This window comes from Panthera pardus, unplaced genomic scaffold, assembly GCF_024362965.1.
Source record: "Panthera pardus isolate Hobbes unplaced genomic scaffold, ASM2436296v1 HiC_scaffold_21, whole genome shotgun sequence".
Taxonomy (NCBI): Eukaryota; Metazoa; Chordata; class Mammalia; order Carnivora; family Felidae; genus Panthera; species Panthera pardus.
This window is the reverse complement of record NW_026526777.1, coordinates 50,600,024-50,625,863: the sequence shown is the minus strand read 5'-3', so window position 1 is coordinate 50,625,863 and position 25,840 is coordinate 50,600,024. Positions and strand designations below refer to the sequence as shown.

The 25,840-nt window shown below is 47.9% G+C and overlaps 1 protein-coding gene across 4 annotated transcripts in view; it reads left to right on the top strand.

Moving 5' to 3' along the window:
• The window catches only part of PAPPA2 (pappalysin 2), a 274,087-nt gene that overhangs the window by 7,696 nt on the left and 240,551 nt on the right, over window positions 1-25,840 (top strand). The gene's annotated exons all lie outside the window — the stretch shown is intronic.

The window sequence follows — 25,840 nt, the reverse complement described above, 5'->3', positions numbered from 1 at the left end:
TGGGCCGCGGGAGGACAAGGTTGCCAGGTGCGCAGCCATAAATCCTGGCAGTTCCCCTTGCTTGGAGCAGCCCTGGAACTTTGCAGAAAACCACTATCTGGCCCGGGTCCTGGAGTCCCTGTTGCCTGTCCTAACGGTCACGTATCCATCCTGAGAACAGCGGGGTCTGCTGGAAAAGGTGGGCGCTCCCACGCCAGGCCGCTGGTGTTGTTTGAGGACGTAAAAAGGAACCGTGTAGAACTCTATGGTTTTGGTCAGAGGTAACATCTCAGAACTCTACCCGTATGTATCTTGCACTATACCCAGATCTTGGCTTTCACAGAAAGTCACCCAGAAGGACAAAGAAAAGGATGGCATTAGGAACAACTATTCTGTGGCCTTCCTGAGGTTTCCAGCAAGTGGTGGGAGTTAGACCTGTAGGTCACCGTGTACGGTCTCATTATCCCTTTGGGTGCCCCCCATGATGGAGCCTCACACCAGGCTGGGCACATAGTGGATCCATTGTAATCTCATTAGTTTGTATCATCTACAATGCCCTTTGATGTTTGCCAGTCCTGTTTGCATCGATGGGGAAACCAAACCACGGGAGGTGTGCCAGACGCAGAGCGGGAGCAGAACCCCTGAGCTCCTGAGGTGCTTGACAGCTCCCCAAATTAAAAACTTCTCAGGTTGCCGGATGCCTACAAATAAGTTTCAGCCTGGAGAAAGAAACCTGGAGGGAGGGAACCTCTTTCAGTGGGGTGTTGCTGGAACATCCCTTCTGGACACGCTGTCTCCCCCTCTTTGGCTGCAATTTCTCCTTTGGAAGCTGGGATTCCCAGACACTGAGCACTCTAGAGTCTTGTGGTTTTGCTTTATTTTAGTTTTGGGTGGGAGAGGGGGCGAGAGGAGGGAAGAGAGAAGGGGCTGGGCTGTGAGATAGGTGGTGGCAGAGAGAGAGAAGGAAATCCTTATTCTGGGGCCAAATGGAAGAAATAATGAGATGATTATCTGATCGGAGTTGGCAGCTTCACACCTTTTCCCAGATGACATCTTCTTGCTGCCTCATCTCGCTTCCTAGTGCCCATCTGCCAGGGAAACTGTGCTTGCAGTCTAGACCGAGACCCACGACTCCGCTTCCCCCGCCTCCTGCAGTAGCCACGGAGGGACCTGGGATCAGTTCCCTGGCTGTGAAGAATTAGAGAAGGCTCCAACAGGAATATATGAGTGAGGCTCTCAGACACTGTTGCTTTCAGTTATTAAAACCCAGAGCTGAGGGAACAGATTCAGGCCTGTGGGTGCCTGCCCTCTGTCCTATCCCTTCTGTGTCCTGTCTCGTGCTCTGCAGAGAGTGGCATCCTGAGCTGATTCCAGTTCCGGCGCTCCGTGGGGCACGTCCCCACCAGCCCCCAGTGCATCTCCCTCCCTTGCCCACCTGTCCACCACTAGCCACCCTCCCTCCTCAAATGCCACGGCACACACACTCCGATCCTTCTCTGAAGTGCCCCTCTGAACTCCCTCACGTCCCCAAGCATGTAAAATTAGGCAGGAAATCTTTTGCAGACAGTGTAGCCTCTGGGGCTTCTCCCTCTTGAAATCAAAGTGGACCCCTGTGGTGTACTGGTATTTCCCCTTTAGGTCCACACCAGGAAGGTTGAGGGCAGGGACTACCCAGGTCTAGCTCCTCTCCACCTTCTGCCCTCTATCTTTCTTCAGAGTTGTGCACATCAGAACATCTTCAGGAAAGATTTAGGGTAAAAGTCTGGGAAAGATGGGGGCTGGGAACGACGCCTTCCTTCTTTAGGATTTTAGCGGCCGGGCTCCCGAGGGCATAGGCGTCTTTGTCCACTCACTGTGCTTAGCTCCTGTGGGCCCTGGCTGAGAGACACGAGGTGGCCAAAGAAAGGTCTCCGTGGGGATAAAGGTCTCTGATTGGTTCTAACTTGCTTACTCCTATCAACAGACCAGGCCATCTCCCCTCTCTTACCCAGCACTGGCCCTGTGGCAGGTCACTGCCTGTCCCTGGGCCGGTGGGCCTTCACCTGTGCAGAATAACAATTAGATCGTGTGCCTGGGAGCTAAACGTAATTCAGCCTTTGAAGTTCTGCTGCACCACTGAGGATAATCTGAGGTGCTAGACTTGACTCCCATGCTCTTTCCCAATGGCTCTCAAACCTCAGCTTCTACCCACTTAGCCCCAGCCTCCCAGTTCTTAGTCTCCCAAACTTGGGGCATTTTCCGTTCAGCAGAGACATCAAGCCATTCAGCCACACTGGCCATGGTGAAGGACCCCCCCCCCCCCACCCCGGGCCCCCGCCCCACCCAAGAGATGTGGGACCTCAGGGAGTACTTCGCACGCAGGGCACTAGGTGGCAGTGTTGCTTCACGCACAGGAGAGGAGGCGGCTCCAGGGAAGCCACGTAGTGGGGAATGTGTCTGGTTTCTTGGGTTGGTGCCCCTGCCCTGGCCTCTGGGTTGTCTTGTTTCATCCCCTCCCAGGGTGTTGTTGGTAGGCATCCCTTAGGGTCGGCTTCATGCAAGTATTTTTTTGCAGGACCTGTGTGATAGGGCTAAGATGGCATTTTGGGGGTTATGACCACCCTGCACTTGTAGCAACTAGTAAAGAAAACAAAATCAACTGGAGTTACCTCCCCCTCCACCCCAAACTCCCACGTTCTTCCAAAATAGGAAGTTGAACTCCAGAATGGATTGCCGGAATCCTTTTATTTACGGCCAAGGGCAACGCAGGCCTCAGCCTTTCGGTGCTGAGCTTCTCTCTGGCCCCTAAAGGGGGCGTGATGGTGCCGACTCCCTACCCCCCACCCCAGAGGTAGGCACCCCCAAAGTTGCCTGTTGCCTGTGCTCTGAAGCAGGGCAATGGAGACCTAGGAAACGGGCGTGTGCAGCTGCTCCAGCGTAGAGGCCTCCCTAAAAGTCACTTCTCAAGGGCCTGGCAATTTAGGGACGTGGGGCCAAGGAGGAGTAGCCTGAGGTCAGGAGCCCATTTGGTTGGACTTTTGGAACTCAGCAGTGGACAGAAGCCAAATTCTGTCCCGTCCTGATGAAATCCTTAAGCTCCAGCACCCACCCCTGAAACCATCCTGTTCCTTTCCCTCCTTCTCAACTTCCTTTCCCCTCCTTCAACCCCAGCGTACACAGAAGAGAGACTTTTAATAGGTTGCTCCTCACCCATAATTGATTTCAAATGTTCCCTGCAGTTGCCCAGCTGAGTAACCACCTGCAGCTCCAAGTTGCAGGAGACTGAGTCAGTAAGTCCACGGCAGGATTAGAGCCTGGGCCCACGTTTCTTCATTCAACAAATATTTACTGAGCGCCTTGCCATGCAAAGCCCGGCAGGGCACTGTAGGGAATACAAAGATGTCTAAGAAACTGTCCCTGACTTGAAGACCAGTCTTCCTCCTCTGAGGATCCAAGTTTCAGAGCATATCCCAGTACAGAACTGGGGAGTCAGACCGGCCTGGCCTCAGATCCCACTTCTGACACTTACCAGCGCTCTGTTCTCGCAATCCGTTGAACCGATTGGAGCCTTGGTTTCCTCACATTGAGAAATGAGATAATGTCTTGCGTTGTTTACATAAGTCATATATGTAAAGTGCCCAACACGGGGCTTGGTCCATGGTACTTAGGACTTAGTATTAATGGGGGGAGACAGTCATCACTAAGCGCAGTGGGCATGAACCTGCTCATCTTTGGTTCTACCCACCAACCTGTAATTTTTCCTCAGGTGGGATGTTAACTTTCACTTCTTGGGAATTTAGTGAGCTAATCTGTGAGACAGGAATGGTGGTAAATAGGAATTTTCACAAGATGGTTTCAAGATGATTGAGAACACTAGAATCAGATGCTTAAAAGAACTCTGTTTTTTAAAATCATGTGTTCTTTTTAGCTTGGGCAGTACTATTTTGAATGAACTGGACAGTGGCACTGAAGCTTCTTTGGCATCCCAAACCTTTGTGAGAATCTGATGAAAGCTGTCCTTACTCCTCAGAAAAATGTACATGTTCACATAGTTGACACAACTTTCAGTGCTTTTTGGGTTTTCTTGAGGGCTAGTGTCTAACTGGCCTTGTTTAGGCACCTTGATGACTCTGTGTTTTGTTTTGAATGACATCTAAGAAATGCGATTTCACGGGATGCTAAGATACCCCCTTCTCCCAAGAAGGGAGCTGCGTCCTCAGGGTAAGAAGTTTCATTGTGCGGAGCACGGAGCTTCACAGAAGACAGGTTCCCATACGCAGAAGTGTCAGTGTAGACGTGAAGAGAATTTAAAAGGGCCAGATGTGCTCTGTCCCCCTTTATCCAGTCTTAATGACAGGGGAAGAGCCACATACATACCTTTCTCAGAGCTCCTCTGAGAATGAGGCGTCTGTGACCATCTCCCTCAGCTGCCTCTTTGTATGTGACAATAGCGGTCAAAATCGGAGTGGTGGCCCTCATGGGACCCTAAGGAGTTACCCATTTCCTTCCACATTATAGCCCTGCTCCCTGGACCGGGACCCAGATGTACAGCAAAGTTATAGCACCCCTACCCTTTGCATGGAAGAGCCATGGACACGCATGCCGACGACAGTCCCTGGGGGTGGGTTTGCCCACCTTGGCGAGGACGAGATACGTGAGCGTGCTTGTGTGGACGAGGCATGTGCCCTGATGGTTGTAAGTTAGCATCTGCCCATGAGGACTTTGTATCTTGTGCCTGCATGCCCCTCCAGAAGGGAGGTGACGTCTAGTGTGAGAAGTGAAACGGGCTGTTACTCCGTCCCTCCTTTCACCGCTGCCTGCTGAGCCCCCTGGCCATGCAGCCTTCCCGATTCCCTGTGTGAGGGTGATCTCTGCTTCCCCACTTCCATAGCCCTTCGGGTGTGGTTTCCTGGGGGCACACATTGCTTCCTGCCTCGTTAGCTCTGGCACATGTCTCGTTTCTATCTGCCGAAATTTCCTCAGGAGCCAAATTCATGTCTGATTCACTTTTGTCATCCCCAGATATCCAGCACGGTGTTAGGCTGTCACTTACGTCTGCAGGACACGTAAGGTAGACATTCGATTCCTGGACACCCATTAGGGATGAGAAAAATGGTGAGAGGAACTTTCTGAAACCGGCGGCTCTTTGGAGAACGGGGCCGTGGCTCTCAAATTTCGCTTTTGCTGACTATAGAGGTGTGTCAGGGGCTTGGGAGAGGAGCTGCCGGGTGCGGGGCCCCCTCCCACCTTCATGGGAGCAGCCCCTTTCTTCGGGCAGGGTTCCTCAGCCCGAACAGTAGCCTTCCACCAAACCTCCCTTCCCTCTTTCCTTCCTTCCGGGTCAGACTGGCAGCATGGACTGATGGCTCCCCCAGCCTTTTCAGGCTCCCATCCTATTCTCTCTCGTAGTTGTCGCCCCTAATTAATTCGTCGCACATCGATCCCATCTTCGCATCTGCTTTTGCACTGACGCAGCTAACTAACACAAATGCAGATTCTGATTCAGTAGGTCTGGGGCAGCCTGAGATGCTGCATTTCTAACAGACTCCTAGGTGATCCTGCTGGTGTGGGGACCGTATTTAAGTAGCAAGACTCTAGACTTGTGAGTTTAGAGCAAGGGTCAGCAAACTTTTTCTGTAAAGGAACAGTAGAAAATGGCTTAGGTTTTGCAGGCCATCCTCTGTTGCGGCTATTCTGTCATTAGAGTATGGGAGCAGCCTCGGACGATCTGTAGATGAACGAATGTGCCTGTGTTTCAGTAAAACTTTATTTACAAGAACAGGTGGCACGCCAGAGTTTGCTGCCCTGTGGTATTAAGGGCACTTCCTGTATGCCGTCTGTCTCCCACAGCCCTCTCTTGCTTTGCTTCCTAGCTCTGTGCTGTCCAGAATAATACCAACTGAGGGGCTATGGCAGTATCCACACCTTCTTTTCAAGTAAAAACAAAACTTCCCAGAGATTTCCTTCCCACAGGCAACAAGTCCTGCTAATTTCTTGGTCTGATCATTCCAGGTGGAGTTTATAGTGACTTATTTTCTATTTAAAAAAATAGCATCGAAATATAACTTCTATACCGTCACGTTTAAACTCTACAATTAATGGTTTTTCTTTTTTAAGAATTGGGAGACTTTTATCAATCTAAGTTAAGAAGGTTTCATTCTACCCCGAAGAGACGCTGTCGCCCTTAACAGTCACTCCCCATCTCCCTCCTCACCTTCCCTTATCCACCACCACCAGAGACACCGCTAATCTCTTTTCTGCCTCAACAGATTTGCCTATTCTGGGCATTTGGTATCTGAACCTGGCTTCTTTCACTGGAGGCTGATCATGTTTAACATGTGCCAGAGTTTCATTCCTTCTTATTTGCTGAGTAATAGTCCGTAGATCTGTCACACTGTATTCATCCATTCTTCGGTTGATGGACACTGTGGTGGCCTCCACTTCTCGGCCACTGTGAACACAGCTGCTATGAACGTTGTGCACAGGTGGACTTACGTTTTTATTTCTTTCGGGTGTTTCACTCTGTGTTTAACATTTTGAGGCACTGCCAGACCACTTTCCAAAGTGGCTGCACCATTTTGCAATCCCCAGCCACGCGTGAGGGTTCGGTTTTATATTTCTGACCCTCAAAGTGAAAAGGGTTCCTGCGACTTCACTGATGATTAGGGCCATTGCTTACATCTGATGGCACCTGGTGGTCCTTGAGAACTGTGCTGTTGTCTTGTGTGGCGGGTAGAGACACCTGGATTCTGGTGCTGAGGTCTCTGCAGTCACAGGGAACCCTTACTGGTGGAGGCGGATGCTGTCATGAGGCTCCCTCCTCCAGCTTCTCAAGGGCACCCTAAAATGGCCCTTTCTTCCCTGAACCTAGCTCTGCATGGAGGGAGCTCTCCTTTGGCCTGAATTGCGTTGCTTTCTAGTACTTTCCACACACACATACACATGAGCCCTAAATTACATGCACATGGGGAACATTCAGGCCCCCAGCAGGCATAGTACATCAGACTGTGATGGGGCAGCACCTGCAGAAAGAAAAGGAGAAGAGAAACAGAGGAGGAGGAAAAATAAAGCCCGTATGGCTCCCTCACAATGCCCTGAACTTTCTCCTGGGTTCCGGCTTTGGGTTCATTGCTGTCGCCCTGTGAGCCATTCTGTTCAGGGCCTAGTGTCTGACTCACAAGGGGCAGATTTGGGGCTTAGGAGCCGCCCAGGTATCTGTGGGGGAAGGAGAGTCACTTCCCAGTGGTAGCACAGAGGAGTTTCCTCTGAGTACGACCATGTGACCATCCTCCTTGTCACACTCCAGCGTCAGGCCTGACCCCTGTTATTATCAGTTATTATTAGGGCCTTTCCTGTCCTCACCCGCAGCCTTAAGTTCGTGCCTCTTAGCCCTTCTATGATCTCAGGGAGACAAGATCCTGAGGACGGGCTTTGAGTGACCTGCGCGGTGCCATTAGCCGCTCTCTCCCTGTCCTCTGTGAGCCGTGTGTCCTCTCCCAGTTCTCAAGGATGACCCGCAACCCGTGGGGACTCTTGGCATTGCCCTTGGCTGGAGCACAGGTTGTCGAGTTGGAAGTGCTCAAGAGTGTCAGGGCTGGGAACCAGGAATCCCCTTTGGCAGCCCAAATAAACTCATCTGCTGTTTGTCACCTGCAACACTTTGTCCTTCCTCCCTGCCCTGTCCTTCACACTCTTCTTTATTGTTCCTCTGCGGCTGCCCCTCAGAGTCATTCAGAATGTGTGCTCTTGGCTCCTTCTTGTTCCCATCATAGCCTGCTCCTCAGGGAGGCCAAATAAAGAGGAGAGGGAGGCTGCACCTTAGTTTGGATTCTGAACATCCGTTAGCTTCAGTTCCTGATGCCATAAACAGATACATAAACTCCATGCTTCTGCTCTCCAGTACATGGAATCTGGTTACTCTCAGGGCTCGTTGCATCATACACACTGTGACCCTGGCACCTTCCAGAAAGCATATCTTAGGCTAAGTTTGTGTCCGAGAAGTAACAACATCCTCTCTTTCCCATGTTCACTGCCTACTTTAAAACAATCCTATTCTTTGAATTTATTTATTTATTCAGGGATTTTTAAAAACTTTTTTTTTGTGAAATTTATTGTCAAATTGGTTTCCATACAGCACCCAGTGCTCATCCCAACAGGCGCCCTCCTCAATACCCATCTCCCACTCCTCATCAACCCTCGTTTGTTCTCAGTTTTTAAGAGTCTCTTATGCTTTGGCTCCCTAACATTTTTTTTTCTCCTTCCCCTCCCCAATGGTCTTCTAATAAGTTTCTCAGGATCCACATAAGAGTGAAACCATATGGTATCTGTCTTTCTCTGTATGGCTTATTTCACTTAGTGTAACACTCTCCAGTTCCATCCACGTTGCTACAAAGGGCCATATTTCATTCTTTCTCATTGCCACGTAGTACTCCATTGTGTATATAAACCACAATTTCTTTATCCATTCATCAGTTGATGGACATTTAGGCTCTTTCCATAATTTGGCTATTGTTGAGAGTGCTGCTATAAACATTGGGGTACAAGTGCCCCTATGCATCAGTACTCCTGTATCCCTTGGGTAAATTCCTAGCAGTGCTACTGCTGGGTCACAGGGTAGGTCTATTTTTAATTTTTTGAGGAACCTCCACACTGTTTTCCAGAGCAGCCGCACGAGTTTGCATTCCCACCAACAGTGCAAGAGGGTTGCCATTTCTCCACCTCCTCTCCAGCATCTATAGTCTCCTGTTTTGTTCATTTTAGCCACTCTGACTGGCGTGAGGTGATATCTGAGTGTGGTTTTGATTTGTGTTTGCCTGATGAGGAGCGACATTGAGCATCTTTTCATGTGCCTGTTGGCCATCTGGATGTCTTCTTTAGAGAAGTGTCTATTCATGTTTTCTGCCCATTTTTCACTGGGTTATTTGTTTTTTGGGTGTGGAGTTTGGTGAGCTCTTTATAGATTTTGGATACTAGCCCTTTGTCTGATATGTCATTTGCAAATATCTTTTCCCATTCCGTTGGTTGCCTTTTAGTTTTGTTGGTTGTTTCCTTTGCTGTGCAGAAGCTTCATGAGGTCCCAATAGTTCATTTTTGCTTTTAATTCCCTTGCCTCTGGGGATGTATCAAGTAAGAAATTGCTGCGGCTGAGGTCAGAGAGGTTTTTTCCTGCTTTTTCCTCTAGGGTTTTGATGGTTTCCTGTTCTCACATTCAGGTCCTTTATCCATTTTGAGTTTATTTTTGTGAATGGTGTGAGAAAGTGGTCTAGTTTCAACCTTGTGCATGTTGCTGGCCAGTTCTCCCAGTACCATTTGTTAAAGAGACTGTCTTTTTTCCATCGGGTGTTCTTTCCTGCTTTGTCAAAGATTAGTTGGCCATACGTTTGTGGGTCTAGTTCTGGGATTTCTATTCTATTCCATTGGTCTATGTGTCTGTTTTTGTGCCAATACCATGCTGTCTTGATGATTACAGCTTTGTAGTAGAGGCTAAAGTCTGGGATTGTGATGCCTCCTGCTTTGGTCTTCTTGTTCAAAATTACTTTGGCTATTCGGTGCCTTTTGTGGTTCCATAGAAGTTTTAGGATTGCTTGTTCTAGCTTCGAGAAGAATGCTGGTGGAATTTTGATTGGGATTGCATTGAATGTGTAGATAGCTTTGGGTAGTATTGACATTTTAACAATATTTATTCTTCCAATCCATCAGCATGGAATGTTTTCCAAGTTAGTTAATATATAGTATAATAATGATTACAGGAATGGAATTTAGTGATTCATCACTTATACCTAACACCCAGCTCTCATCCCAGCAAGTGCCCTCTTTAATGCCCATCGCCCATTTAGTCCATCCCCCCACCCAACAACCCCTCCAGCAGCCCTCTGTTTGTTCTCTGTATTTAAGAGTCTCTCATGCTTTGTCTGCTTCTCTGTTTTTATCTTATTTTTGCTCCTCCTATCCTGTGTTCATCTGTTTGAATTTTTTTAAAAAAGAGAACATCCAGGAAATAAATCCAGCGGCCAAACGAAAACATCCCAGTTGTCTTTATGAGGCAGCAATGAGTGGTGATGGAACACGGTTCTGCCCGAATATACAGTATGGTCACGGGACCCCCGAGTCTCAGAACATTTGACCTTGACATGGCAACCAGTTGGGATACCAAGACTAGTCATTTAGCTTATTTCTGGATTAGAAGTCCAGTTACTAATCAGAGGGGAAGTCACAGAGTTCAAAAGTTAATCAATCCATTCGTGAGTCATCAGTTGGGCGGTGACTCAGCATTTGCTCATTTTCGTACAGATCATTGCTGTACATTTTAGGAAGGTTAGGGAGGAACGGAGGTAGCTGGGTTCTGTTTGCTTCTTCCTCCACTCATATATTCACTCATCCAGTATATTGAACTTCCGTCAGGCGAAGTTTCAGGCGTTGGACCGTGTGCTGGAGAAGCAAAGATGGGGAAGCCAGGGACTGTGCCTGGAAGGCGCTCTGTGCCCAGTGCGAGGACCTGTAACTAATGATCACAGCCCAGCCGCTGGCCGGGGCCGGTTTACCCCGAGGAGCCTGAGGGTTCCCTACGGCCAGGGAAGGAGAGCTGGTGACCAGAGAGGCAGAGGAGGCCTGGGAGGCAGCAGAATTGGGGAAAGGGAAAAGGATGGGTTCCCAACATGTCAGATGGTGCAGGGGTGGCCAACTGGCAAGCCTGACGTGGGCTCGCTTAGATCCAGCAGTTAGAACATCACTGGCGGCTGGGGCGCCTGGGTGTCTCAGCCGGTTCAGTGTCTGACTCGTGGTTTCAGCTCAGGTCATGGTCTCACAGTTTGTGGGTTTGAGCTCTGGATTCTCTGTCTCCTTCCCTCTCTCTCTCTGCCCCTCTCCCGCTCATGTGCACATGCGTGCTCTCTCTCTCAAAAAATAAAAGAAACATTGAAAAAATTCTTTAAAAGAATATCACTGGTGGCTTGAGAGAGAGTTTCCACTCCAGAGTTGGGGTCCTGGGAGGGGACGTCCCATTACCATGAGTGGAAATATGAATGAATGGCTGGAGGGTGAAGACAGAGAGCAGAGTCTTTTTTTGAAAAATTTTTAAATGTGTTTATTTGTTTTTGAGAGAGAGAGAGAGAGGGAGAGAGAGAGACAGAGCACAAGCAGGGGAGGGGCAGAGAGAGAGGGAGACAGAATCTGAAACAGGCTCCAGGCTCTGAGCTGTCAACACAGAGCCCGACGTGGGGCTCGAACTCATGAACCACGAGATCGTGACCTGAGCCGAAGTTGGATGCTTAACCGACTGAGCCCCAGGTTCCCTGAGAGCAGAGTCTTGTGCACTCTCTACAGAAACCCGGCTGTGAGGGAAGGGGGTGAATGTCAGAAGCAGACGCAGGTTCAGAGAGATTTCATTTCAAGGTAAGAGAGATCCAAGTCTCCAGGCCTTATTATAAAGCACTAGTAATCTAAAGGAGGACACAGCGGCGGCACCTGGGTGGCTCAGCCAGTTAGGCATCTGACTTCAACTTAGGTCATGATCTCACAGTCTGTGAGATTAAGCCCCACGTCTGGATCTGCACTGACAGTGTGGAGCCTACCTGGGATTCTCCCTCTCTCCCTCTCTCTCTGCCCCTCCCCCACTTGTTCTCTCTCTCTCTCTCTCTCTCTCAAAGTAGATGAACTTAAAAAGGAAAAACCCTAGTAATCTAAAGTAGGACACAACATAAATGCAGGGGAAAATAGCGGAAGGTGAAGTAACAAATGTAAAGTGTGCATACACAGGCCCCAGTCATTCCAAGACCTTACTGAAGAAGTTTTTCTTCGACAATAACTCATGGAGTACTTTGTGCCAGGCCTGACTGTGGTCACCACACAAGCCTGAACACATGTGCTCCTCAGAACAAGTCGAGGAAGTGGCTGGAGGAGCTGGAGCACAGAGCAGAACAGGGTAGGACGCTGCCCAAGATCACACAGCCTATTCATGCAGCCCCAGGATCGGAACCTGAGCGCTCTGTTCCTAGACGACACGCTTTTGCCCGCTGGGCCAAGCAGTCTCTAACTTCTATGGCAGGAGCAGGAAGGAGTGGGGGGCCCAGCCTATCCCAACCGAACCCTTCCCTGTTTTGTTGTTTTGTTTTTTGTTTTTGCTGTCAGCAAAGGGCTCCATCCACACAGGCCAGCACTTAGGAGTTCCTGTCCCACACGGAGACCCCTCGCCCCTACCGCCCTCAATATATATCCCATATAATACCAGGAACCAGTCACCAAATCATGGCTACTTTACCTGGACAGTATCTTTCGGACCTGTGTGGCCACTGCCTTCCTTTTGGCCACATTAATTGCGGACGTCTCTCACCTGACGGATCGATTCATCCCTCGGCTAATTGCACCAAAGGGAGTTTTCTCAAATACAAAGCAGCTCAAGTCACTTTCCTGCCCCGACCCTTGGGTGACCACACTGTGTGCTCAGGGTCAAGTTTTGCTGCCTTCATTTGCCACACGGGACCCTACTTACGCCCTCAGACTCGTCACTGCCCTCCAGGATTGACACATGCTCACAAACCCATTCCCATACACACACACGCACACACACACACTCACTCAGTTAATTCCTTCAACACCAGACTACAAGCAGTGACACAGATATACCACTCTTTCCCGAACCTCTGGCCTCTGCCCTTTGCCCTTTTCCTCCCAACAGAAAACCGTTTCCCCAAACCCACATTCATCTAACTTACTCTAAGTCACTTCCTGGCTTTTTAGTTAATATGATTTCCTCCAGGAAATCTTCCTTGGTCTCACTGACGTAGGTTTGTTCTCTGCCGGGTTCTCCCAGTAACCTGTATTCAGCCTTATGAAGACACTCAGAGCAACTTCCCATAATTCCCATTCCACGTTTATTTATTCAGTAGATACTTACTGGGTTCCTACTGTGTGCCAGGCACTGTGCTGATGTGAAACGGACGCACGTGGCCCCTACTCCTGTGCCATTTCTCTCCCGGGCCAGCTCCCCACTGAGCTATAGGCTGCTTGAGGTCAGGGGTTGTCCTTTGTACATGGCTGCACCCATGGCACTGGGTGCATTATCAGCAAATAAAGCTCATCCAGCACAGGTTTGATGAGCATGAATGAATGGGTGAACACACGAAGGGCAAGATGTAGGTCTTGATGCAGACTATAGAGCGAATTCTGTCTGGAAGTAGACACAGGAAGCATGGTAATCTCCAAGTCCTATTGATTTAGAAGGTGGCCAAGAGGTTTTAAATTCACTCAACAATACCCTAGAAGGAGTGGTTACTCAGCCCCCACTTCAACTTCCTCAACTCCCCAAATCTATCAATACTTGAGAGATACTGACCAAGGTCTAGTCTCCTAGAAAAACTGGATATGATTGCAACTTGGTTTAACTATGATTCTTTCTTTTTGTTTTTGTAAGTTTATTTATTTTGAGAGAGAGCATGTATGCAAGTGGGGGGGGGAGGGCAGAGAGGGAGAGAAAGAGAGAATCCCAAGCAGGCTCCACACTGTCATTGTGGAGCCCGAGGCAAGGGCTCAAACTCACAAATTGTGAGATCATGACCTGAGCTGAAATCAAGAGTCAGAAGCTTAACTGACTGAGCCACCCAGGTGCCCCTAACTATGATTATTTCTAAATTTTCAGAAATTATCTCTTCTATTTATTTGCTTCCTCTGGTTTGAACATATGATCTCTTTCTCATTCTCTCCCTAGAACTTTTGTTTTGTGCTTCTGTTAACATTAGAGAAAGGAAGGGATAGAGAGTATACCTAGGGAAAGTTAATCTTGTTAATCTGAAGGAGAGGCCAAGAAGAGACCTGGAAACTTTCCTTGGGTTCCAAGTATTTCCAGCCTTTGCTCCTTCTCTGGTTCCCTAAAAATCTGGAGTTATCACAAACGTTTTTTTTTTTAGGGGGTGGAATTCTTTTAACATAAAACACAGGCGGTACCTAGCTCCATTATTTTTAATCTATTCACTCACTAATTTATTTATTTGACAGATATTTATTGAATACAAAGTAGGTATTCAAGAACTATTTTGAAATAAGTTCCAACTTTATGGAGAATAATAATAAACACTAGCCATAGCAGAGATGTATTTTAGACATTGTTTGTTTCAAGGCACATTAATATTTTGAAATAATTGCACAATAGAATATCCTTATAATCCTTATGATTCTAGCCTGTGGCATGCGTCCTGTGGATGGAGGTAATCTTGGGCACGGCTCCCTCCCTGGGTGTGGCAGTCTTACTTCGCCCTTGGACAGAGTGCTGAGTGTCACTGGCCTGACCTTAGCCAGGAGCAGCCATGGCAGAGGAGGGGATGTGAGCAGGTGGCCCCACCCCTTCTGGCTTTCTGCCCACGGCAAGGTCTGGGAACTTAGGAGAGACGTGCCATATGCTGGCTGCAGAAAGCCAGGCAGGAAGGAGGAAGGCACCTGCTGACCTTGCTGTTCCTGGAACTTCTGTCACCATCCCTCCTCCTGGCCCTGCCTCCCACCTGACTGCAGACTTCCAGTCTTTTCTCTAGTCCAGAACCATGGTGGCTTCCACCTCCCTCTCAAGTTCAAGCTACTCAGCTCAGTGGCGGGAGCCCTCTGATTGCCTGCAGGCTTCTGGGGGCTCGGCTGGATCTTGATCATGTATGTGTCACCCCAGCACCCAAGACGGGGTCTGGAGTGGAGTGGGCACTTTGAATAGAATGAATTGAGAATAATCTAGCCACTTTCCACACACAGAACCTGCTCTCTCCTCACTCCCAGAGTCAACTGCTTTCCCAAGTCAGGGAAGTCTTATCTCTCCCCTCCACATGACCCCCCTCTTACCAGCTCCTGGCCTCTGCACAAACAGACTCCCTACCTGAAAGGCCCTACCTCGATCTCTTCCTCCATCTAAATTCTTTCTTTTCCTTTTTTTTTTTTTTTTTTTTTTTTAATTTTTTCCTTAATGTAGTAGTTAGGAATTCAGGATCTGCAGGCAGGTGTTCTGGGCTTAAGCCCTTGACTAACTGTGTGAACTTGGCAGGTTAAAGTCCCCTCATTGGTAAAACTGGCATCACGACCATTTCTCTTTCATAGAATTGCTGTGATGATTAAATAAATTAATGCACAGCATGTGCTTAGCGCTGTGCCTGGGGCGTAGTGTGAGGTCAGTCGGTGCTAGTTGCTATTTTCATCCTTCCATGGTGATGTGGTAGCACGGGAAGGACCCAAAGCCTTCAAGACACTGCCAGCCGATGGGACCGGGGCTGGCTCATGCCCCTCTTCTCTGAGGCCTCCTCTGTCCATTTTGGTCCATGCAGATTCGCTTTTTCCTGAGCTCCTACACGTAGATGTGCATGTATATCTACTGTGACACAGTTGGGCATTGTTACTTGTAGCGAAATCTTGATACACTGGATTCCAACTACCCAGTATCCTCAACTAACCATAATGTTTTAGTGGTTCCACTTTTTTAGGAGATAGAAGCATATGATTGCAAGATGAATTCAAAGGAGGGATCTAGTAGAAACAAAACCTGCCCATCAAAATGTAGGTTCAGCTCAATCCTTTCTACCCTCTGTGGACTGTCACAGGATGTGTAACAGTGAGAAGTGATGAGAAGGATGAGGACCTTGAAGTCCTTCAGGATGAGCCTAGAGATCCCAGGCATGGACTCTCAGAACAACATGGGCCTGGTGACAACCCAGCCCAGCCTCTACTTCACAGATGGGAACGTGAGGCCCAGAGAGGGAAAGGCACTTTCCAGACATCACACAGCAGTAGGCTGGGACCAGATTCCAAGTTTTTTGGTTCCCAATTTGGTACTATTTCAACTCTTCCAGGTTGCTTTTGGCCAATTTAAGTTTCTTGTTGGATGGGGAGCCTGGGTGGCTCAGTCGGTTAAGCTTCCGACTTCAGCTCAGGTCATGCTCTCATGGTTCGTGAGTTCCAGCCCCGCGTCGGGCTCTGTGCTGACAGCTCAGAGCCTGGAGCCTGCTTCCGATTCTGTGTCTCCCTCTCTGTCTCTGCCACTCCCCTGCTCACACTCTGTCTCTCTCTCTTAAAAATAAATAATAAACATTTAAAAAAATTAAATTTCTTAGTGGAAAACAGAAGAAAACATTTTAGAAAGACTTTCAATAAGAAAGGGAAAAAATATGATTTTAGTCCTCATTTAACCTGAAATGCCAATTAATCACCCATTTTCCTTGTTCTTTCTCTTTCTCATGCAGAGGCCAGGCAGCCAAAGCTGTGTCACAGCAGGGCTTGACTCATAGGTCAGCTTGAAGTGTTCTCTTTGAACACTGGGCTCTGAAGACTCACCTGGATTTAATTTGAGAGCACACACCCCGAAGTCTGTTTTTTTCTCAGACTTTCAAACTGGTAGAAAAGGGAGCTCTGAGCCTTTAGGGTCTGATCGGCATAATATTTGGGTTTTGTGGGCCTTTGCACCCTAGAAAGCTGTCAGAGTCTCTGTGGGTTAATTTGTGACCACACAGTAGAGGCAAAAACGTTCAGATAGTATTAAGTAAACATAGACAGTATGTGTTCACCGAGTGAATATGAGACGTGTTGGACGAGTACTTAATACTGTGATGTCTCGCTTTACGAAAACCTGATATGCAAACATCTGACCTTAGTTGACTGATAAGTTGGGAGGTTATTTTCATTGTACAAGGATCTTCTCCAAGCTTCCTTTGACTAAAGGCTCCTGCAGCGCCTCTGAATCAAGTATATATTTAACACCATTTAAACACTTCTTTGATTCTGTAAACCATACCTAGCGAATGAAATGGCAAAGCAAATTTTTGAGAGAGGTCTCAAAAGTATTTATTTGGCGGAGGAAAGGAGAACCCAGGATATTGGTGTTGGTGCTCTTCAGTTGGAATTTTAAGAGTTCTCAGAGGGACCTTGATAGAAATGGGATAAGGTTGCAGAAACAGGGCGGAAGCCCCCAGCTGTGGGTGCCCCTGTGACTCTGTCTCCCCCAGGACTGGCCTGTGCAAGGTACTAAAGTGTCTTCTCAAAGACAAAGAGATTCAAAACACTCCAGGGGTGGGATTTCAGATCATTCTCTTAGCTTTTGCACAGCCTACCTTCTGCATTTGGAGGCTGTGATCCTTTCTCTTGGCTTGCTGGAATGCCAAGGACTTGCTTTCCTAGGGATGCCAGTCTGCATCCCTAGAACGTGTTCTGGCAGGCTGAGATGCGTCTGTTGTAGTCTAAGTGGGCTGCTGAGGGAAAAGGGGCCCAGCCCACACCCCTCCCGAGGCAGACACTCATCGAGCAAACCAGCCTTTCCTCGTTCAGGCATTGATGGCATGTTCGCGGAATCCAGAATCACAGGACCAGCGGAGTGTGTGAATGAATGCTCGGGAAATTTCATACTGTTCATTCTCAAAGGTTATTAAAAGTGGTCGAAATTATGTTCCCCTCCCAAAAATCCATGTGTTTAAAATTACTAATTAGGAGACCGTTTTCTTTTTTTTTTTTTTTTTACTGGGAATGAGTAGATGTAAGGAACATTTCAGCACTTTTAAAACTTCCAATATTTATTTCTTTATGTGGGAGAAAAAGAATTTAAATGTCCTGAGATGTCCTGAGGTACTGATGATGTGGTCGCATCATCTCACAACCCTGGCCGGCAGTCCCAGAAACGGGGGCTCCAGCTGAGTTCTGGGTCCTCTCTGGACACTCTGGAACAAGGCAGAGGGAGAGCCACGATGGTGTCCACAGCCCATGTTCCTTGAGAGCAGTTCTGTAGGCCACTAAATGTGTGTCACCTCTGAGGCCTGACCTTCCGTCCGGAGCTCCATCACAAGCAAAGAGGACTCCTTCGTAGAAATACTGGCGAATGTGTCTCCATCTGCTCTCCATGCAGTGCCTGGGGGTGGAAACCACCTGCCAAGGAAGGTCTGTCTGATTGCCACAGTCCCGTGGATCCCAGGAATACGACACCCCTGCCTCCACCCGAATAAAAACCAAGATACCAGATGCATGTCAAGCTCCCCTCCAGACACTGGTGCTCTGGAGCATGGCATAAGGAGAGCATGAAGACAGTGCCCACCATTCAGGGGTCTCTGGAAAGGAGACAGTCAGCCCCAAGATGCGTGTTTAATTGGAAGCCTGCCCCTCGGGCCACAGTCAGGAGGGTTAGCTAATTGGCCTCGTCCACAGAAAGACAAAGCTCCTGGGTCTGCTGCCTCTTGCTTTGTCCTACGGGTGGTAGCCGTTTAAGCACCCTTTCTCCCTTGGTACGGATCTGTGGGAGTCAGGATCATAAACTCACTGGCCACCAAAGCCTGACAATGTGTTCCCTGGCAACAGTGGCAGAAATCGGGACACCAGATAGGGGTATGTGTTTGGTGACACCATCATTACAGTCCCATGGGACCAGGGGACGCAAGCTCCCCTGACCTACGGAGCCAGGAGACCGAGGGGGCATCCCCTAGGCAGCAGCCGCAAAAATCAGGGCAACAGATGTGTCTGAAAGCTGCTTCCCGGGAGTTACTGGAGCTCGGGGCGCAGTAAAGAGCAGCACCGAGAGAGCCCAGCCAGTCTGCATCCCTAGAATGCGTTCTGGCAGGCTGCGATGCGCGTGGGCATCATTGGACAGAGCATGTTGGACACCTGCCCCTCTGGCCAGCACTTGAATGTCAGCAGATGGGCTTCCTTCACTTGAAGTCTGGGCAACATTGGCTGCATCTGAGCTGGACCCTGGGCAGGTGAGTCAGAGCGCACCGACTCTTTGTGGATGGCTCTCAGATCGCTAGTTGTGTCTTGTCGGGACACAAGCCCCGTTCGTTTTCAAAGTTAGATGTTCTGGGGGGGCTTGTCTCTCAAGCGTGTATCTTAAACGTTGGGGTACCCAGTGAGGGGCTGGAACCTTTCACTCCTCAGGGAGAACCTTTGGGCTTGAGTTCCCTCCTGGTTGTGGGTCACTATGCTGAGGATGGGGTTTGTGGTGAACCCGTCCCGGCCTCTCCTACCTGCTTGTTTGCCAGATGGACAGTCATCACTCAGCCAGGCTGTAGGTTTCTTATTTTTTTATTTTTTATTTTTTTAATACGAAATTTCTTGTCAAATTGGTTTCCACACAACACCCAGTGCTCATCCCAACAGGCGCCCTCCTCAATGCCCATCGCCCACGGCTTTAGGTTTTATAAAGAAGAAATGGTTCCACATGTAGCTGCAGAGCTGGTGTGTCTATGGGAGGAAGTGAATTCAGGGTCTTCCTGTGTTGCCATCTTAGACGTTTGCTGAGTTTTACCTCCATCTGTCTTATTTTTGAAAATTTTATTTATTTACTCAGTTATTTATCTTTCAGTTTTATTGAGATGTAATTCACCTAAAGCACTATGTAAGTTTAAGGTCTACAGCGTAATGACTTGACTGTATATTATAAATTACCACAATACGTCTAGTTAACTTCCATCATCTCATATAGATACAAAAAAAAAGAAAAGAAAAGAAAAACGGGGAAAAAAGGTTTTTTTCCCTTGTGATGGGAACTTTTAAGATCTATTCTCTTAGCAACTTTCAAATATACCTTACAGTGTTGTGAACTATAGTCATCATGTTGTGTGTTATTTTCCCAGTACTTCAACTTACAACTGGACGTTTGTACCTTTTGACCCCCCTTCATCCAATTCCCCCAGCCTCCCAAAAATGTTATTTCTGTAGGTAGAATAGTATCCTACCAAAAATATATTGTTTGGGTGGACTGTACTGTTTTTCTTTTACATATATATGTGTATATATATATATATATATATATATATATATATATATATATACTTTAATGCTTACTCATTTTTTGAGAGAGAGAGAAGACAGAGCACGACTGGGGGAGGGGTGGAGAGAGAGGGAGACACAGGATCTGAAGTGGGCTCCATACAGGCTCTGAGCTGTCAGCATAGAGCCCGACACGGGGCTCGAACTCACGGACCTGATCATGACGTGAGCCGAAGTCAGACACTTAACTGACTGAGCCCCCAGGCGCAGTCATGGATGAGGGTGGGAGCGGAGGAGCTTTGTGTATCGAAGTCACTAGCTAGCTGAGCTCCATCCCTCACCCACTGCTGACAGAGGCCCGTTCTCAGAGATCGTGATCTGCTCTCCTTTAGAAGCCGGCTACTCGTAGTGTGGTGTGAAGGCCAGGAGCGTTGGCTTCATCTGGAAGCCGGTTGGAAATACAGAATTTGAGGTGCCGTCCGGGTCCTACTGAATCAGAATCTGCATTTATTCGGGTCCCTGGGTTGTTCATACCCACAGTAACCCAAGTAAGTTGTTCAGGGAGATCTGAACAGCCCTGGACTAGAGTTGGCCTGTTAGGGGGTCTGTGGACCCTTTCAGCCTGAATTTGTAGGCAGACACTGTTGATTAAAGGTAAAAGGTGGTAGTGTTTGGATTTAGCTCCCTTGCTAGCTGCTTTCTGAGGTCCTGTGCGGGCCATGGCTTCTGAGGTTGCAAATGCCTTTGGATTCTTGTCCCCGACCACCTCACTCTGTGCTTCCCCGCTCTCTCCTCTCCCTGCCAAGCCGCTGCATTGACTCTCACCCCTGCCTGAGCGGTCTCTGGAAAGCTAGGGAAGCCCCCCATCCCGGTTCTGACCATCTCTGCGCACAGCGAGAGCGTGACTAAGAGGAAGAGTGGACTGCGAGAAGATGTTGACAAATGTGCTGGGAAGATGCTAGTGAAACGTTCCCAGGAGGATTTTCCCACTCTGTGCTCTAATTTATAAAAGCTTGGACTCACAGATAAAAAGCTGCGCCTAATCCCGTCTGGAAGGAAAGTTATCTAGAGCAGCTGAAAAACACCTCCCTGGGCTGCTTTTTTCACTTTCTCCTCTTCCTGCTGACATGGCCCTGCTGTCTGCCAGGTTGTGTGGTCCTTGATGAATGGCCTGTCTCCTCCTCCTTGGTCCTTTCTGTTCCCCTCATGGCCTCTCTGGGGGGGTAGGCTGTTGGGTAAGTAGTTCTGCAGAAGGCAGTAGATATACGTGTTGGGTGGCTGGGGGGCGGGGGGGCGCAGGCATAACATCCTGAGAAAAGACCTTGCCTTGTATCAGGTTGATTTATGGTCATGACCTAACCTGGCTCTGTTTTTTGCTCATTTTTCTCATAAAAACAAACTTGCACCATACAGCATGTTTTTTTAGTTACCAGAGCTGATGACACTGTGCATGACTCCTCTGTTTTGTTGAATAGAACTTCACCTTCCTGGAAGCTGATGGGCCTTCTGGGAGAAGCAGGACTCTCCCAACTCTTATTCTCCCAGAAGTGCAGAGAGAACTCTGCCGTGGGGCTTTCCTGAAAGTGACGTTCTGTGGCCATCCCTGTGCCAAGGGCAGGATTTCTGCCTGGGCCTTACCTTATCTTCCATCACCTTGGCTTGTGGTTGTAGTTAAACGATCCCTTCTGCGGGGCTCTGCCACGGACAGGTGCTCTCTCCAAAGTGGGGCTTTGCCCAAGAGAAGATGTCAGTCGGTTTTACTGCATGTGCTGTAATGCATCTGTTAGGAGCCACAAGGAAGCAGCGTATTCTGCGAGGGTTGGGGAAAAGACGTCTAGCGTCACGGGACGTCCAGGCACTCACGGTTACACGGTGAAGAGAAAGCTCAGTCCCCGTTGTGTCATCCCTCTGGGTCACATGCAGTTGTAGGGCTTTTGGGCCACACTGCCTGTCTCCCCTCCCCACGCCCCACCCCCACCCTGGTGGCGAAGGTTTCTTCTCTGAGTCAAGACTCATGACTCAGTTTGACTTGTGGAACAGAGTCGATGCAATGCGGGAACTACAACCCATTCCTCTCTTGACCCTGTGGGAAATTCATGGGTGTCCGAGACAGGCTCTTGCCCTCACGGCACCCTCAAATTGCTTGATGGTGTAAAGAAAATAGCACAGTAGCATGCAGCTCCCTGAGCCGCTCTGTGGGACGGTCAAGGAAGTCTTCACGGACAAGGTGGAGCTCAGGCTGACTTCCAAAGGACATGCTCATGGGTGGGGGGCATTTCACAGGAAGGGAGCTATATGGCATTATTTACGGGGCTAGGACATTGATGTCAGAAAATGACATGTTGACTGGAGAGTGGGGTTTAATTGGGGGCGTGTAAGAGAATGAATCTCTATGCATCCTTCTCGGCATTGGGCCTGCATAGCCTCTCATAGCCTTTTTTTTTCTTTTCCATTTACTTCAACAGTCTGAAATAAGTTCACATAATGTTCTTGAAACACAGATACTCCTTTGTTTTGAAGAAAAGGGTATGAGATGCTCCTTTCCCCCTTTTGTCATTACCATAAAATAAGAATGCCAAGGACAGGTTGATTCCTGACAGTTCTCAGAAGATTTTTTTTTTTTTTAATCGCACTTTATATTGACTTTTATAACTCCTGGAGTCAATGATACTTTCCTCATAATTATGATGCCAAGAGCACTGTGGAAACGTAACTCCCTCTGTCTGGTCAAAACCAACTGACGGAAGATCCCAGTAGGGGAGAGGGAAGATTTCTGGCGGATCCTTCTCCACCAGTGAGCGGGCAGAGCAGCTTGAGCAGATTGGTTGAGAGGTGGGGGCAGCTCCTACCTGGACCACCCACCTCCCTTTTCTGTTACATTCTCTTCTAATACAGGGTCCCCTTCCCCACTAATACCTAATGGGGAAACCAAGAAAAGGAGAAAGTGGGGGTGGAAGCGACTGGCTTGGAAGGGAGTTTTCAGTTAAAAATTTTTTTTAAAATGTTTATTTATTTTTGAGAGAGAGAGAGAGAGAATCTGAAGCTGGCTCCAGGCTCTGTCTGCAGTGTCAGCACAGAGCCCGACACGGGGCTTGAACCCACAAACCACAAGATCATGAACTGCGCCCGAGTACTGGCTGAGCCACCCAGGCGCCCCAGGGAGTTTTCCGTCGAGGGTTCTTTACGTGGGCCTCCCTTCCACCTTCAGTTGCTGTCCTGGCTTTGGGGTGAGAAACTCTGTGTTGCCTCAGGGTCCCCTAGAGTTGATGACTGAGTGTCATGTGTCACAGGAAGGCCTGTGGGACCACCCAGAAATCTTATGAAAGTCAGCAAGCCCGCCTCTCAGCTTAGGTACTGGGCAACGTGGACATGTCAGGCAGCCGGCCAGTCTGTCTATCCTGCACGCAGTTTCTGGGGGTGGATGTTAGCCTCCACGGTCCTTTAAGACGGATCCCAGTCGCCTTCAGAGCGGTCCGCATCTTTGTTGCTGCCACGCCCACCAGCCTGTGTTGCTGGTCTTGCTTCAAAGCAGTAACTAGACACTTGTTTCTCAGTATTTGAGATATTTTAGTATCGTGGGAAAAGCTGGGGCTTTTTGATCAAACAGACGTGGTTTTGGTCCCCGTCTCTGGCCCTTCCTAGATGATAGACTGTGGATGATTTGCTTAACTTCTATGATCCTCAGGTTTTAGTCTGTAACTGAGGATCATAAAATCAGCACGTACACTTGTGGTAGGGTTTAACAGGGGTGGCGCATGGTAGGTCTTTCGTAAAAGGTAGTTGAGGTCTCTTTATTTCCTCTTGTCATAAGCAGCAGATCTCCTGAGCACAAAGAAAGAACCTAAGGAATGCAGAGAAGCAGGATTGTTCCTCGCCAGGGGCCACATTGACAAACTTACCCATGAAACAGTCGTCTGTAACTCTTTAGCTATGATGTTTGCCACTATTAAAATCTCTCACAAACACTCAGGGAGACTGTATCCCAGTTTGAAGAAGGCTTTTCTCCTTGACGGAAATGGATTCTATTAATGCCAAACGCAATTTATAGTAATAGAGAGCTGGATGCAAATGCTTTTTCCTGAAGACTCAGATGGGTACGTAGCTCTGTTAAGACACCCATGGTCTCTACAAATGAGTTTTGGAGTTTACAGCAGAAATACAATGAATCGGATGTAGTCCTCCAGTTTACTTTCCTTTTTCTCAAACCTTATGTTAAATACAAGGTAGGGTGCTTGGACAATTGTCAATTTAGCAGACATTGATGCATAACGGGAGCCAGTTCTGAGCGAGAGCTGGAAGAATGATTCTTAAAGTTTTAAGATGACGTGGTCCGAATGTTTGGCCTCAGTACCACCACCATTTTTCAAGTTACATCATTCAATCTCATTTTTCCGACCCGTGGGCTATCCTAGTTCAGTCTGGTGTTGAGTGATTTCATAAATCATGCTGAACGACTTGGTCCCTCTGTTCCTCCCAAGAATGTGACTTTGATGAATAAACACCAGTTATAACACGTTTGCTTTTATCACATATACATCCAAACTTGTAAAATCTCAGTGTTGCACAAGTTCAGAGTTGTACCATGTATGGTGTGTTGGCTTAGATTGGGTTGGTCTTATCAGCCTCCTCTCTGCTAGGCCGAGAAGAGAGAGGCCTGTTAAATGGGGACTTGGTCATTTTTCTTTTGAATCAAAGTCCATCTTGCTCCTACCTGGTGGAGTTAAGAAAGCAGGTCTGGTGTCCCTCCTGAGAACGTGTACACGAGCTTGCAGGGAGCTCTGTGATCCCCTTTGTGGTCAAAGGGGCTGAACAGCAGATCTGAGGTGGACAAATTGTGCTGAACTGGCACGGTTGGTTACTGGATGCTTAAAGTGGATAGGCATTTTAAGGCTCAAAATCCAAAGTGGAGGCAACATTTATCCTTTATTTTTTTTAAGACTTAATATTTTTAGAAGTTTTAGGTATACAATAAAATTTTAGAGGAAGATACAGAGATTTCCCGTATGTCTTCCGCCCTGACCATGCATGGCCTTTGCCATGATTGATGTCACTCACCAGCATGGTACAGCATGGTACATTGTATTTTTTTTTTTTACCAAGAATGAACCTATATTGACACAGCATCATCACCAGTCCAGAGTTTACTTAAGGGTCACCCTTTGTATTGCAAATTCTTTGGGTTTGGACCAAAGTAAAATGACGTATATCCATCATGATAACATCACACAGATTATCTTCATTGCCCTAAAAATCCTCTCCGCTCTGCCCGTTCATGTGTCTCCCCTCACCCCTGGCAATCACTGATCTTTTTAATACCTTCATAGTTTTGCCTTTTCCAGAATGTCATGTAGTTGGAATCATGCTGTATATAGATTATTAGATTGGCTTCTTTGACTTTGTAATATGCATTTATGCTTCCTCCATGTTTTTTTTTTTTTCTTTCTTTCATGGCTAGGTAGCTCATTTCTTTTTAGTGCTGAATAACATCCCATTGTCTGTCTACACCACAGTTAATTTATCTACTTACCTACTCAAGGACATCTTGGTTGCTCTCAAGATTTGGCAATTATGAATAAAGCTGCTCCAAACATCTGTGTGCAGGTTTTTGTGTGAACAGAGTTTTCAGTTCCTTTGGGTAAATATCAAAGAGTGTGATTTCTTGATCATATGATAAGAATATGTTTAATTTTTCTTTTTTTTTTTAATTTTTTTTTAATGTTTATTTACTTTTGAGACAGAGAGAGACAGAGCATGAATGGGGGCAGGGTCAGAGAGAGAGACACAGAATCAGAAGCAGGCTCCAGGCTCTGAGCTGTCAGCACAGAGCCCGACGCGGGGCTCGAACTCGTGAACCACGAGATCATGACCTGAGCCGAAGTCGGACATTTAACCGACTGAACCACCCAGGCGCCCCTGTTTAATTTTTCAAGAAGCCACCAAACTGTCCTCCAAAGCAGCTGTGCCATTTTGCATTTTCACCAGCAACGTGGGAGAGTTCCTGTTGCTCCAGATGTTCCTAGCATTTGGTGTCCGTGTTCTGGATTTTGGCTCTTCTATGACATGTGTGATGTTATCTCGTGGCTTCAGTTTGCCTTTCCCTGATGACAGATGATGTGGAGTATCTTTCCATATGCCTGTTTACCATTTGTAGGTCTTTGGTGAGTTATCTCTTATGATC